Source organism: Solenopsis invicta, chromosome 14 (assembly GCF_016802725.1).
Source record: "Solenopsis invicta isolate M01_SB chromosome 14, UNIL_Sinv_3.0, whole genome shotgun sequence".
In the NCBI taxonomy this organism is placed as follows: domain Eukaryota; kingdom Metazoa; phylum Arthropoda; class Insecta; order Hymenoptera; family Formicidae; genus Solenopsis; species Solenopsis invicta.
The window spans coordinates 405,147-420,597 of NC_052677.1; the positions used below are offsets into that span (position 1 = coordinate 405,147).

Below are 15,451 nucleotides of genomic sequence, written 5' to 3' on the forward strand. Positions count from 1 at the left end.
GAGTACTTTCCGAGTTGTGAGGCTTGAAAGTTACGGTGTACTGTTACCTTCAAGCGTCATAACTCGGAAAGTCCTTAACCAAAATAAACTTATTTATAGTGTTTTGGAAAGCTCTCGAAATCGACTACAAGAAAATGCAATGAAAAATATACCTGTTTCAGACCACCCGTCCCACCCTTTTAAAACGTAGGGATGTGCTTGTACAAAAAAATGGCTCAGACAAAATTTGCATGATTTCGAGGGATCAACCTGATGATGATCTTGAATTCGACCTTGAGATCGATCTTGGGCATAAAGGTATAAGTCAAAGTAACATTTTTAAAATGTAAAAACGAAATAATCGGTGCCGCCTGTAGGTATTAGCGTTACCTAAGGTGTACCACGTGTAGGTAACAAGATCGTACTTACACCTTATCAGGGTGCTATTTTAAGGTGGTTCCCCTCGCCGTCACCTTTGTCGGGGTGCTTTCATAAGGTGGTTCCCCTTGCCGTCACCTTTGTCGGGGTGCTTTCATAAGGTGGTTCCCCTTGCCGTCACCTTTGTCGGGGTGCTTTTTTAAGGTGGTTCCCCTCGCCGTCACCTTTGTCGGGGTGCTTTCATAAGGTGGTTTCCCTTGCCGTCACCTTTGTGCATACGCATGTTGTTCAGTCTCGATGTTCAAAATGTCCACCACGTGCATTTATACAGGCTGTTACCCTACTTTGGAAATCATCCGTCGCCCGACGAATTTCGTCAGTATCTAGAGACTGAATGACTTGTCGAATTCTGTTTTTCATATCTTCTGCAGTCGTAGGTCGTTCGCGGTATACAAGGTCTTTTATTCGTCCCCACAAATAATAATCTAAAATTGTAAGGTCCGGTGATCGTGGTGGCCAATTATGTGGACCATGTTTACCTATCCATCGGCCGCGAAATATGCGGTTCAGTTGATGACGAGCAATGACAGACGTGTGGGCGGGACATCCATCCTGTTGAAACCACATATTTAGACGTAATTGGAGTGGAATATCTTCAAGTAAACGTGGAAGTTCGTTTTCGAGTAAATCGGCATATAAAAAACGGTTTAAATTCTCTTGAAAGAAAAATGGTCCCACGATATGCGTATCAACAATTCCGCACCAAACATTGACTTTCCAGATACGTTGATGATCCATTTCTCGATACCAATGTGGATTCTCTTGTGCCCAATAACGAAAATTATGTGTGTTTATTTCGCCGTCACTTTTAAAGGTGCACTCATCACAAAATAAAATACTTCTATGGAAATTAGGTAATTGTTGAGTAATCCAATTACAGAATATCAGTCTTTGTCTATGATCGTTCAATGTCATGGCCTGGTGAAGTGACATTCGATATGGATGGAATGAATTTTCACGAAAAATTCGACTGATCGTGCTTCGACTTATTCCACTATCTCTTGCTCGTCGCTTTAAAGAATCATTCGGGGTTACAAAGGCAGATGCAATTACATCAGGTGCTCTTACTGAACGAACTGATCGATGAATTTGCCTTCCCTTATTATGATCCGGCTGAACAATACCTTTTACAATTATTCGACGTTGTAAGCAACTGAAAACTTTGCGCGAATGTGGTGTATGATCGGGATATTCATTTCGCCACATTATTTCAGCTGCTCGAAAACTTCCAGCTCTACCCAAAACTGACATCATTAACGCAGCTTCTTCGTTCGGGTAAGGCATAACTACAAATTACGCTTACGACCGGGTTGCTTATTAGAAAACGTGAATTGGTGACGAGTTGCGTAATATTATGAATTCTAAACAATGACTTTTAGGAGTGGTATGTAAGGGTGCTTTTTCGTGAAAATTACTTTATTGCTACAATAATCAACATTAAATGAAGATTAATATTAATAAATCAAGAATAAACGGCATCATAGAGCTGTACCGAATGTTAGAGATCTCGGTAATTAGGTATCTTCAAAACTCTACGCGTAGGACTATAGGTACACGCACCGGCAGAAATGGTGTCTCTCGACGCTAGCGCTCGGCTGCCGCACACACGCGGAGCCGCGCTTGTACGTGTGTCTAGGCTGCGCGGCGACGATCGGGGTGCGGGCGGAAAGTGGTGGGGGGCTTTACGATAGTGCATCCTCCTCGCTCGACGCTGGGTCGAGAGAGAAAGCATTATTCGACGTGATACCATGGGCGAAGTCGGTGTCCTCTGCTTATATTTTTCATTGCATTTTCTTGTAGTCGATTTCGAGAGCTTTCCAAAACACTATAAATAAGTTTATTTTGGTTAAGGACTTTCCGAGTTATGACGCTTGAAGGTTACAGTACACCGTAAATTTCAAGCCTCACAACTCGGAAAGTACTCAACAAAAATAAACTTTCTTATAGTGTTTTGGAAAGGTCTTGACACCAGCTATTAGATTCTGGAACCAAAAATGAGGTGTCCTATTTAAAAAAGTTAATGTTATTTTGATCTGACCTTGGCGACGCCATCCAAGGTCAAACTGATAAAATCAGTAAATAGATCTTTTAAAACCCTACAATTTTTGTCTGAAACATTTTTCTTTAAAATGTCGCGTTTACGAAAAAATCGGGTGGGACGGGTGGTCTGGGACACCCGGTATATATATATATAAAAAGAAAAAAAAATCGTTTTAATATATATATTCTACTCAAAATAACGTAGGGACCTTAATTCTGTATAAGCATCTTAAATACTAAGATAACTAACAATAAACAATTAAGCAGCTAGCGATAGACCAATAAGTATTCGATAGACCAATAGGTATATCACACGAAGAAAAGAAAAGAGATTTAAATTTGCCTTTTCTTTCCGTCATTATTCAGACGTAGGTTACGCATACGTATATATAAATATACATATATATAATTAAACGCATATAGTAGAATAAAAGTGAAAAAATGAAGAAGAAAATTATGTATGAAAGGTATATATATATATATATATATATATATATATATATATTTCTATCAACAAATTATATAAATTAATAAAAAAAAAAAAAAAAAAAATTATTGATTTATCTTTACAGAGTGTGTAATTGTAAAACACATATTTATATATATATATATCTTCCGTTGAAATAATATAGAACCCTAACCTTGTGTAAGTACCTTAAACGTTTAGATAATTAAACGAGTGCTAATAAATAAATAAGTGTTTGGGAACACGAAGGAAATAGAAAAGATTCTTTGTCCTTCCTGTTTTCACCCACATATATAGAGAAGAATAAAGGGATAAATATATAAATATGTAAGAAATGCAAAAAAAAAAAAATCCTTATAAAAAATATTATTATTAAAAAAAAAAAAGGAGGGGAAACCTTTATTATATATTATGCAAATATTTTTATAAGAATATATATATTTATGCCTTGCATCTATCAGGGAATTATGTAAAACCTTACCAAAAATAAGAATTTTTATATTCTAAACGCGGCGCTGGTAGTTAAGTAAATAACACTAAACAAATAAATAACCAGGAATACGAAAGAAAAAAAGGGAAGGGGATCTGGAGGTCGCCCTTTTCTTTCCTATTTCTATATAACTCACAACGCACACCTGAGCCCATTTAGATATAGATCTTCCCTCTTCGATATAAGAATTAATAGTTGTCGAAGGAAAGGAATCAAATCTCTTTGCAAATGTTGTACATCCCCAACATTTGTCTAAGCCGGGGGGTGTTACGTCCTGCGGAGTAACGATTCTTTCCTTCGCAACCAGCGGATATTCTAATTAACGGGCGAGCGACGGTGATCTCACCCCGATCCTAAGAATTCGGTGACTCTCACGGCAATAACCGGATGTCGGAAATTAAGTAGTTATAAATTCATCAATTGAGGAGATCTGAGGTGACACCGTTGCTCGATACCGGAAACACTCAAGATAGTAAAATCAGGGATCTGGAAGACGCACGTGTGCATCCCTTTGAGTTCTGATGCCCGACACCCGCATAGCAACAAATCAAAGAATTTTTTGACATTTAATGCTTCTGAGAGTTCAATTGTCAAACCTGCCGCTTCCTCGGATAACAATTACCGAGGAATATTAAAAAGTCGTAAAAGTAAATATTGCACGTGGGTGTATTAATGAATAAAGTGGTGCACACGGCCCTCGATGGGACAAAGGGAATCATAGACGAAAATTTGTATAAATAGGCGCGTTTTCCAGCGAAGCGCGCAGTCTAGTCTTGATCATTCCGAGTCGCAGTTCCGTGGCATCTTGTATGCTCGAGTTCTCTGACTCTCGGATCGCGGCCTTTAAACACGTACGGAGTGCAAGTCTCGGTCGAAAGAAAAAAGTGCCATTCGAAACGTCCCTGGTTGGGACCTGCAGACCACTGTCCATCGCACGCGCAATCCCTCCGACCGGACCTGTCATCTCCCGCTGAGTGCGGCCCAGTTTGGAGGCCTGCGGCTCCGAGAGTATTCCATTCACTATCACCGACACTCACACATTCAGCAAGTAGTAAGTCCAGAATTAATCACCTAGTTTATTTCCGCTCTTGATTTTTTTTTTTGAACACCTTTTCTCTCTTTGCGAAGGATTTTTGTAATAAATATAATATATTCATTAAACTTATTACTCTCCCCTCTCATACTCTCTCTCTCTCTCTCTCTCTCTCTCTCTCTCTCTCTCTCTCTCTCTCTCTCTCTCTATCTCTCTCTCTTTCTCTCTCTCTCTCTCTCTTCTTTTCTCTTTGCAACATTTTCCTTCTTCTTGGGATTTACTCACAAGAGGAGATCCGGAAGAATCTTTTTTTTTACTAATTTTCCTTCTTCTTGGGATTTACTCACAAGAGGAGATCCGGAAGAATCTTTTTTTTTACTAATTTTCCTTCTTCTTGGTATTTACTCACAAGAGGAGATCCGGAAGAATCTTTTTATTACTAATTTTTCCTTCTTCTTGGGATTTACTCACAAGAGGAGATCCGGAAGAATCTTTTTATTACTAATTTTTCCTTCTTCTTGGGATTTACTCACAAGAGGAGATCCGGAAGAATCTTTTTATTACTAATTTTTCCTTCTTCTTGGGATTTACTCACAAGAGGAGATCCGGAAGAATCTTTTTATTACTAATTTTTTCCTTCTTCTTGGGATTTACTCACAAGAGGAGATCCGGAAGAATCTTTTATTACTAATTTTCCTCCTTTTTGGGATTTACTCACAAGAGGAGATCCGGAAGAATCTTTTTATTACTAATTTTTCCTTCTTCTTGGGATTTACTCACAAGAGGAGATCCGGAAGAATCTTTTTTTTACTAATTTTCCTTCTTCTTGGGATTTACTCACAAGAGGAGATCCGGAAGAATCTTTTTATTACTAACTTTTCCTTCCTCTTGGGATTTACTCACAAGAGGAGATCCGGAAGAATCTTTTTATTACTAATTTTTCCTTCCTCTTGGGATTTACTCACAAGAGGAGATCCGGAAGAATCTTTTTATTACTAATTTTTCCTTCTTCTTGGGATTTACTCACAAGAGGAGATCCGGAAGAATCTTTTTATTACTAATTTTTCCTTCTTCTTGGGATTTACTCACAAGAGGAGATCCAGAAGAATCTTTTTTTACTAATTTTCCTTCTTCTTGGGATTTACTCACAAGAGGAGATCCGGAAGAATCTTTTTATTACTAACTTTTCCTTCCTCTTGGGATTTACTCACAAGAGGAGATCCGGAAGAATCTCTTTATTACTTCTGTTTCACTCGTAAGAATTTCTTTCTTCCTAGACTCACTCGAACCTTTTTAAACTTCAATCTCTTTCTCTAGTTTCACTCGAACGCTGTTCGAGTTAACCCGAAGGAGGGTTTAAAATCTAACCTTTCAATAAACACAGAGAGAAACGGAGTTTTGCTTTTTTTTAGTGAATAACAATAAAACCCCTAAAATCCACAAGTACAAGTCCCGAGCAGCCGTGAAGCATATTTGATTTTAGCCTTCTCTTAGTTTAACATTATAATTATATCACAAGTCCAGTTGTATTCGACATTGTAATTGTTAACTTAAAAATTATAGAGCCTTTAGTTTAAACCGTTGTTTTTTTATGAATATAAATCATTTTTCAAAATAAACAAATTTGTATTCTCATTTACTACTGATTAAAATAAACCAGGTACAATAATTAATTGGTGCTAATTTCATAACCACGACCACCATCCCTTGCTCTTACAAGATAAGCACTAGGTCCAATCCCGAGGTAAAGCAATTAAGTTTGTTGCCTCAAAATAGGACCAAGGGACGCGGAGCATCCCGGATATCTTGCCATTGGGGCCCCCCGCTGCGGGCCCCACTGACCTATATCCCGGGTTGTCGACGCGCTCTCCCGTGCCGCACGTGCACATTCTCGAATTGTTACGTCCCTCCCTTCTCCCTCTATATCTCATCTACCCTTCTTTAACCCTGGACGTAACATAAGCATAATAAATATTATAATAAAGTTAAACAGCACAAATGTTTAAAATCATATCCATTAACAATTGGTACTCAATATCTGAATTAATAAAATAATTGTATTTTTGTTTACAGGCAACGAAATGTGGCTACTGCGGTTTCAATCGCATTTCCACAAGTAAATTGTCGCTATCACCTTGCAGAAGTCTTCTTCTCTCAGTAAAAATAGGCCGTACTCATATATTACGGTCTTTTCTGGTTTTTTGTAACGCAAGTACAAATAAAACATTGGAATAACTTTTTTCTTAGTTATCTCTGCATATCTTAATTATCGATTCATCCCTTGTTTGCATGAGATACTTCATAATAATCCATCAACATGATGTTAAGGTCCATATATATACACTATTAAAACATTAAAGTTGTTACGTCCTGCGGAGTAACAATTCTTTTCTTTCGAAATCGATGCAGCCAAGCAACCGAAAAATTGCGAAAAGGTGACCTATCTTAACCGCGCGAATACGCTAAAATTGTCCGGTCGAGTTAATACGGTTGGTCTACCCTTGACACGTGCCGATTTTGGGCGGAAGCAAGCGTTGAAACGCGGATTCTTCTTCTCAACGTTAATGGTACCCGTCCCCAGTGTAACAACGTGGCGGGGACGATTTGACCATAGTAACCAAGGTATTTCTTATCTTGCTTTCAATAGTTATATGGGAAACAAAAAGACTTAAATAGGAATATGCTTGCACAAGGAATAAGGAGGATTGCATCAGCAATCCTGACCGCGCTTTTTCACTCTATTACAAACACGCTTACTGGTACACGGCCAACCAGCGACTCGGCCTTGAAACGCGGATGATTGACCCCACCGACTCGAAACACTTGTCGCGCAATTAATAGGTAGGGCGTGGGCAATAATAAGAGACGGTACACCCAAGGACTTTGATTCTGTCCATGGGGAAATTTTCCAAACTGAGAAGTCACCACTTTCTACATAGTCGCAGTTCATGATTAATGAAACTACTAGAGCTTATTGGTTGTTACGTTAATCATGAACTGTAAGTATGCAGAAAGATAGCGACTTTTCAGTTTGAAAGATTTCCCCATGGACAGAATCAAAGTCCTTGGGGGTACACCTGCGGATTAAAATCCCATAGGAACCATAGGCAGAATCAGGTATAAAAGGAAGGAGCTTCGGAGCTCGCGAGTACTTACTTACTTACTTACTTACAGTCATTTACAGTCACTTACGAGCACATACCGCACCTTTTTCATTCTGATCAATCGCTCATTTTTCGTTCGCGATTCACTCTAGTTCGATCCGGCGCACATTCCGTGACATTATATGTCCGAGTTTGTGACGTTCGGATTCGTATTTATCGTACTTAAATTTGACGCGGCATTGTGAGAACCGAACACTCTGAGTGCCAACCGTCGACCAACCGTCCGCCGTTGTAAGCTGGGGGTCGATTGTGTATCATGTAACTAGAGTGAAAATTACAAAAATGAGCGAATTCACTAGGTATTGACCAATAAAATTATAAATACTCTAGTAAATTTGTTCACTTTTGTCATTTTCACTCTAGTTATATGATACACAATCGACCCCCTGAATCCGCTCCGCCAACCACCAAATCATTCGCACCTTCAAAATTTCACTCAACAGTAAGTCTCAGCCGTCCATTATTATTATATTTTTATTTTTACTCTTCATAAGACTACCTTCTCTCTCTAATAAGATATTTATTATATTTTTCAAAACACTCATATACTCAGTATTATTGCACCACCCTTCCTTTCCTCCCTCTATTACTCTCACTCTCTTTACTTTCCCCAGGATACAATCGAATGCTCTTTCGATTGAATCCGCAATTCTCTTACTTCCTGCAGGATACAATCGAATTCTCCTTCGATTGAATCCGCAATTCTTTTACTTCCTGCAGGATACAGTCGAATTCTCTTTCGATTGAATCCGCAATTCTTTACTTTCCGCAGGATACAATCGAATGCTCCTTCGATTGAATCCGCAACTCTCTTTTCTTTCCGCAGGATACAATCGAATTCTTTTTCGATTGAATCCGCAATTCTTTACTTTCCGCAGGATACAATCGAATTCTCTTTCGATTGAATCCGCAAATCTTTTACTTCCTGCAGGATACAATCGAATACTCTTTCGATTGAATCCGCAACTCTCTTTTCTTTCCGCAGGATACAATCGAATTCTTTTTCGATTGAATCCGCAATTCTTTACTTTCCGCAGGATACAATCGAATTTTCTTTCGATTGAATCCGCAACTCTCTTCATTTCCATCAGGAACAAAGAATTCTCTTCTTTTCATAATTAAAACTCTTTCTTTCCCTTTCTTTTGAGTAGATACGATCTAGATTTTATTTCCTTTTACCAGAAAGAGAGAACGTAGCCTTAATTTTTAAATTCATTCTAGTGCGTAATCGTGCCCCTGAGCGGAAAACGCAAAAAGCTATTAAGAACTGTTGGAGTCGTCGAAATAAGAAGCTCCGGAAGCTTGGCGCATCGTTATCGCTCTACGGAAAATTAAACCATCTCCGAGCAGAAAATTCTGTTTTGCCTAGCGCTCTAATTAATTTAAGAACTTTCGGCGAACTGACCGATTCATCTCTACCAGTCTCAAATCCGTCCCCCGAATCATTGTCTCTTTCCCCCTGTCGTTATCCCTCCCCCTCTTACTCCCCTGGATCTACTGTAGAAACAGATTCTAAACAATCACCAGGGTCACCTTCTTCTACCTTCGATCCCTTTGCAGAGCCCTTAGCATCTCCTCGGGATTCAACCTTTTCCGCTACCGACTTTCCTCCTACACCTTCCCCCGATTTTTTTCATCGTAATCTCGATTCACCTGTCCGAAGACCCCCGGAAGATCCATACTCCCCCGCGTTAGAGTTTCCTCAAGAAAACCCGCATTCCTACTCATTATTTACTCCCGAACAAATAGAGAATATAGTAAACGAAAATTTCGAAACGAATCGAAAAGTAGTCAATGAATTGGAAGAAATCTTCGACTCGCTTCAAAACCTACCTGGATAGCTAAGAATCACCTGATCACAATATACACCCACACACGCACATTTATATCTCGTTAAGCATCAATGTATCCAATTAGAATTTAAGTTATAATTACATTTTTTATTAAGATCATTAGATTTTTCTTCTTTTTATTATACATGTTCTCTACTAACAAACATGTTATTTGCAAATTAATAATTATTATTTTAGTCATCACCTATCATTGTAATTGGTTATTTCTTTTATTATGTTAAAATAAATTGTAATTCTTAATTTCAATCATTTTTCTTTATTTCAATCACCTCTAATTCCCGCTCCGATAAAATTGCACTTAGTCCGATCCCGCGTAAAAGCGATTCAATTCATTTACGCAAAATAAGGACTACACGAATGCAAGAGTCTGAATGAGAGTCATAGGTCGTCATCTCGACACCTGACCTACATTCTGACTCACCTGACGCATTCGACTCGTCGCACTCGCCCGGAGACATGTGTGCGAGAGATTAGGCCTGTTCCGTCCTTCCTACGTCGCTCGAATTATTTCCCTAAGTCTCTACCTGCCAACCGACCCGAGAGACTTATTTCGAGAATTCTGGACGTAACAAAATAATTGGAGTATGTAGAAATATACTTTCTTCTTCAATCAGCTCCGGATAAAATACTACAGTCGTTGGAGCCGCATTGACAACGGATTTTAGTGTTCGTTCCGCGAATTTTTCCTCCTTGTATTACATGGAGCACGATTTGCGCGGAAAAGCGGAACAAAATGGTGAAAACTAGACATTTGTATTCGTTTTTTAAAATAATATTCACTTAATTTATTACAATTTTTAATAATTATACTTACCTTTTCAGCTTATTTATTGAATACAATCATTTAAATTAATTAACACCGATAAAAATTAATAATTTATAATTTCCCATTCCGCTTTTCCGCTCGAAATATGCTTCATGTAATACAAAGCATCCAAAACAGACGGAACAGAACGCGCGGAAATGCGGGAATCTTATAGCGTTTTTGATTGGGAAAAAGTTAGTGCGCACCAGTGCGCACTAAGTTCACGCCAACACTGGACAAGTTCCATGAGTTGCACTGAATAGTGCAAATGCAAAAGAACACGCCCAAATTTTCAGTGCAAGTGTCACTTGAGTTAATTATAATAGATCACGCGAAAAAGAAAAAAGTAACCTCGAAAAAGTAATCTCGTGCTCAGTAAGTAATAAATTTTTACTATATGTAATTAAATAGTATATAATCATTAAAAAAATGCTATTATATTACATCAAGTAATTAATTATATTTTAAAAAATTATATTTTAAAAAATTATATTTTAAAATAAAATTGATGTACTTGTATAAAAGATATAACACTTACAGTGTCAGTATCCATTTTTTTCACACATGCTACATAATTTACAGTTTTTGGAATCATTCTTCTAGTTCGGAAGATTGCAATTATTTCTTCTTCCTCGCTTGAACTAGAAGAAGATTTCAAAAATGTCTCCAAAATATTAAAAAGATCCAAATCCGGATTGCTCATTCTTTCAAATTTAAAACTTTTAGCGTTTTCATTGGGAAAACTAGTGCGCACTGAGTGTGCACTCGCCGCTGGCAATTGGACGTTTCAGTTCGCGCGATGACGGTGCCAACGGAAACGCCCAATTACCTGCAGCAAGTGCACATTCAGTGCGCACTAGTTTTCTCAATGAAAAACGCTATTTGTTTGTTATTGCTTGCATGCATCCAGTGCACTGAACTGACACGGTCAAAATATCTCGTGCCACTTAAGGGTCTCGCACATGAAATGCATAACATAACATAAGCACAACAGAAGACTAACGGACCAATGAAAATGTTAGGTAAATAAATATGGCTTTATGCTGGATGCTCATTGGCCCATAAGTCTTATGTTATGATTCGTATGTACTTGACCGAAGCAAAGTTCCGGATGAAGAAATGACTATTTTAAATCGTTTGTATTTCGTTTGAAGAGTTATGAAGTGCATTTGAAAAGGTTTGTGAGTCCTTCAATTAATTGTAATTAATTTTTTATTTTTACACCGTGTATTTGGCCGAAAAAATTAACCAGAGCTAAATTAAACAAAAATCTTGTATGGATTCGTTTGTATTTCGTTTGAAGACTTTTGAAGTGTCGTCAGAAACGTTTGTGAGTTATCCAGATAATTTTAATAAAATATTTTAAAGTCATGTAATTGACCGAAATATAGATTCCAGGCGCTACTGGTCCTGAAGTACCAGAAGGCGCGTTCGGTGTAATCTCTAGTATTTCGATACTCCTGGTTCTTTCTTGACAGTAAGGATAAACAATGTGCAGTAAGTCACATATTTTCAAAATATCTGGGGGGGCTATTACGGTTTCTGAAACGAGGTGAAAATTACAAAAGTGAGCAAATTCATTAGTTGTTGATCAATAAAGTTATAGATATTCTAGTAAATTTGTTCACTTTTGTAATTTTCATCTCGTTTTAAGAACCGTGATAGCCCCCCTGAGAAGGTGCAATTGGTGTTGCAAAAGCGAATTGGTATTTAATCAACGAGATTCAGAGACGGAAGCACAAGCTCAGGATGATCCTTCCCGAGAAAGCAGTCTCCGTACTTCGTCTGGAACCAAGATTCATAACTCCAGCGATTAGAACCTGTTCGGATGCACTCAAATGCAAAGTACAATAGAATTAATTTTTTCAGAAAGATGAAAATGTATTTAATATTTACACATAAAATAACATTGGATCCAAGATCCTTGACGATAGTTGATGCATCTTTATTTATTTTTGCAAGTAATTTTTTTGGATGCTGTATTGATTTTATGTTCAACGCACTATATTTTATTGCAGGTTTGTCGTGCCATGAGATATTTTCCTCCTGAACAATGCAGTATGGTCAATGTTAAAGTGATCGGGTGTTTACTGTTTGTATGTGATGGCGACACACTATAGTTATACCGGTGATTCAAGAACAGATTGGAATATTCCATCTGCGACTTGCTCTCTTTGGCGAAAGGATATTTCTTGATGCATTCGACTTTATTTGATAATCTAACGAGTTTGTATGAAAATGTCTTAGAAGTATGGGAGAACATACAGAGGAATGCCATTGAAATGCATGGTAATTTGTTATTTACATATTTTAATTACTGTTTAACAAGTAGTACACAGATAATTTCCACATTATTGAATCTTGCACTTAGCTAGACTGGTTTTTTTTAAGCTCAAGATAAAATTATACTGAGTCCTGCGGATAGTTGGTTACATTTGTAGACTCGACGCAATTAGAAACATATCTAAACCACGGTAGGACAAAGGATAAAAAATTTGATCAAGATCTTATGATTCTGCGATAAAGAATGCGATGTTTTCCTCCAAAAATGCACTCCATCAACGTTGCCAAACCAGCAACGTTGATGGAGTGCATTTCTTAGGGTATGATTTCTGGAGTAGAATATCTGTCAGAAGGGAACAGTCAATTATGATAAATATACTAATCATGATTTATTCTAACCATGTTTTAATCTGAAACTGTACATAATAAAATTCCCATTATGCAAAATACCTTGTACCATACAAAAAAACCTATTTGTAATACAGGTAAAATTATATTGTTACTGCAAAGAGCTATTGTTACAATTGTATAATCAATAAATCTTCCATTTAATTAAAAAAATTGACTTCTAGTTAATTTTAGCCGACTGTTTCGTACATTTACCCCGAGAATTTTAAGGTCGCTATTTAAAATCAGGCGTTGAAGCCAATCCGTTGCTATATCGTTCGACGTCTTACAAAGTTAACGGCATTACATAGTAAATAATTAGTTAATTCACGTTGAAATACATTAAGCATTTGCCATTTCAAAAAAGAAGAAAAGACAACGGAAGGAAGGGACAAGTACGTATTGAAATTTTTAATTTATTTTAATTCATACACAAAAAAAGTTGGGACACGAATTAAGAATCGCTCTGTACTTATACATACATATAATTTATAAAATTGTGTATGAATTAAAATAAATTAAAAATTTCAATACGTACTTGTCCCTTCCTCCCAGAATGCCAAGTCGAGGATGCCGCTTAACGTACTGTCGAATACATTCGCGTCGAAGTCTATTCGCGCGCCATTCCCCATGTCCTTGCATGTTGTTCTCCATTGATTGTTCTCTATAAATAAAATCAACGATTATTTATTTTCCATTGCTTTACGACTAAATCATGATCAGTATATTTGTCAGAATTGTCTCTCTCTCTAGTCCCTTTTAACAGATAGAAATCATACCCTAAGAAATGCACGCCATTAACGTCGCTGGTTTAATTGACAAACGACTGCATTTTTTATTGCAGAATCATAAGATCTTGATAAAATTCTTTATCCTTAACGTTTTTCTACCATTGGTTTAGATATGTTTCTAATTGCGTCGAGTCTACATGTAACCAACTATCCGCAGGACTCAGCATAATTTTATCATGAGTTGCTTAAAAAAAAAACCAGTTTAGCTAAGTGCAAGATTCAATAATGTGGAAATTATCTGTATACTACTTGTTAAACAGTAATTAAAATATGTAAATAACAAATTACCATGCATTTCAATGGCATTCCTCTGCATGTTCTCCCATACTTCTAAGACATTTTCATACAAACTCGTTAGATTATCAAATAAAGTCGAATGCATCAAGAAATATCCTTTCGCCAAAGAGAGCAAGTCGCAGATGGAATATTCCAATCTGTTCTTGAATCACCGGTATAACTATAGTGTGTCGCCATCACATACAAACAGTAAACACCCGATCACTTTAACATTGACCATACTGCATTGTTCAGGAAGAAAATATTTCATGGCACGACAAACCTGCAATAAAATATAGTGCGTTGAACATAAAATTAATACAGCATCCAAAAAAATTACTTGCAAAAATAAATAAAGATGCATCAACTATCGTCAAGGATCTTGGATCCAATGTTATTTTATGTGTAAATATTAAATACATTTTCATCTTTCTGAAAAAATTAATTCTATTGTACTTTGCATTTGAGTGCATCCGAACAGGTTCTAATCGCTGGAGTTATGAATCTTGGTTCCAGACGAAGTACGGAGACTGCTTTCTCGGGAAGGATCATCCTGGGCTTGTGCTTTCGTCTCTGAATCTCGTTGATTAAATACCAATTCGCTTTTGCAACACCAATTGCACCTTCTCAGGGGGGCTATCACGGTTCTTAAAACGAGATGAAAATTACAAAAGTGAACAAATTTACTAGAATATCTATAACTTTATTGATCAACAACTAATGAATTTGCTCACTTTTGTAATTTTCACCTCGTTTCAGAAACCGTAATAGCCCCCCCAGATATTTTGAAAATATGTGACTTACTGCACATTGTTTATCCTTACTGTCAAGAAAGAACCAGGAGTATCGAAATACTAGAGATTACACCGAACGCGCCTTCTGGTACTTCAGGACCAGTAGCGCCTGGAATCTACGAGGTGTGTTCAAAAAGTATCGCGAATTTTGTGTTTTTTCAAAAATTATTTATTTATTCATGAATATCTATTTTGTCCCCTTCAAAGTAATCCCCATGAGATATTATACACTTGTGCCAACGGTTTTTCCAATCTTCGAAGCACTTCAAAAAATCATTTTTTTTTATCTTGTTCAGCTCCTCTTTCGATGCCGTCTTTATCTCGTCAAGCGTAGCGTAACGTCGTCCTTTCATGGGCCTCTTCAGTTTAGGGAACAAGAAAAAGTCACAGGGGGCCAGATCTGGGGAATACGGTGGCTGCGGCATCATTAGTGTGTTGTTTTTGGCCAAAAAGTCGCGCACAAGCAACGATGTGTGAGCAGGGGCGTTTGGTACGAATTTCGCGGCGACCCGTCTCATGCCCAAATCATTGATAAAAATGGCACGAGCCAATCGATATGTTTAGGTCCTCAGCAACTTCTCTAACGGTGATTCGACGATTGGCCAATACCATTTTCTCCACTTCATTAATTTTTTCGTCTGTTGTTGAAGTG

The 15,451-nt window shown here is 37.4% G+C and overlaps 1 long non-coding RNA gene across 2 annotated transcripts; it reads right to left on the reverse strand.

Moving 5' to 3' along the window:
- Positions 1 to 12,925: 12,925 nt before the first annotated feature.
- On the reverse strand, positions 12,926 to 14,834 carry LOC120359513. 2 transcript variants are annotated; one of them, XR_005576270.1, is made up of 5 exons: positions 14,740 to 14,834; positions 14,462 to 14,652; positions 14,018 to 14,288; positions 13,718 to 13,913; positions 12,926 to 13,602 (listed from the first exon to the last, which is right to left on the reverse strand). It is a non-coding gene; the product is annotated as an uncharacterized LOC120359513 (long non-coding RNA). The 2 variants fall into 2 exon arrangements; XR_005576271.1 differs by lacking the exon at positions 13,718 to 13,913.
- Between the last annotated feature and the right edge of the window lie 617 nt (positions 14,835 to 15,451).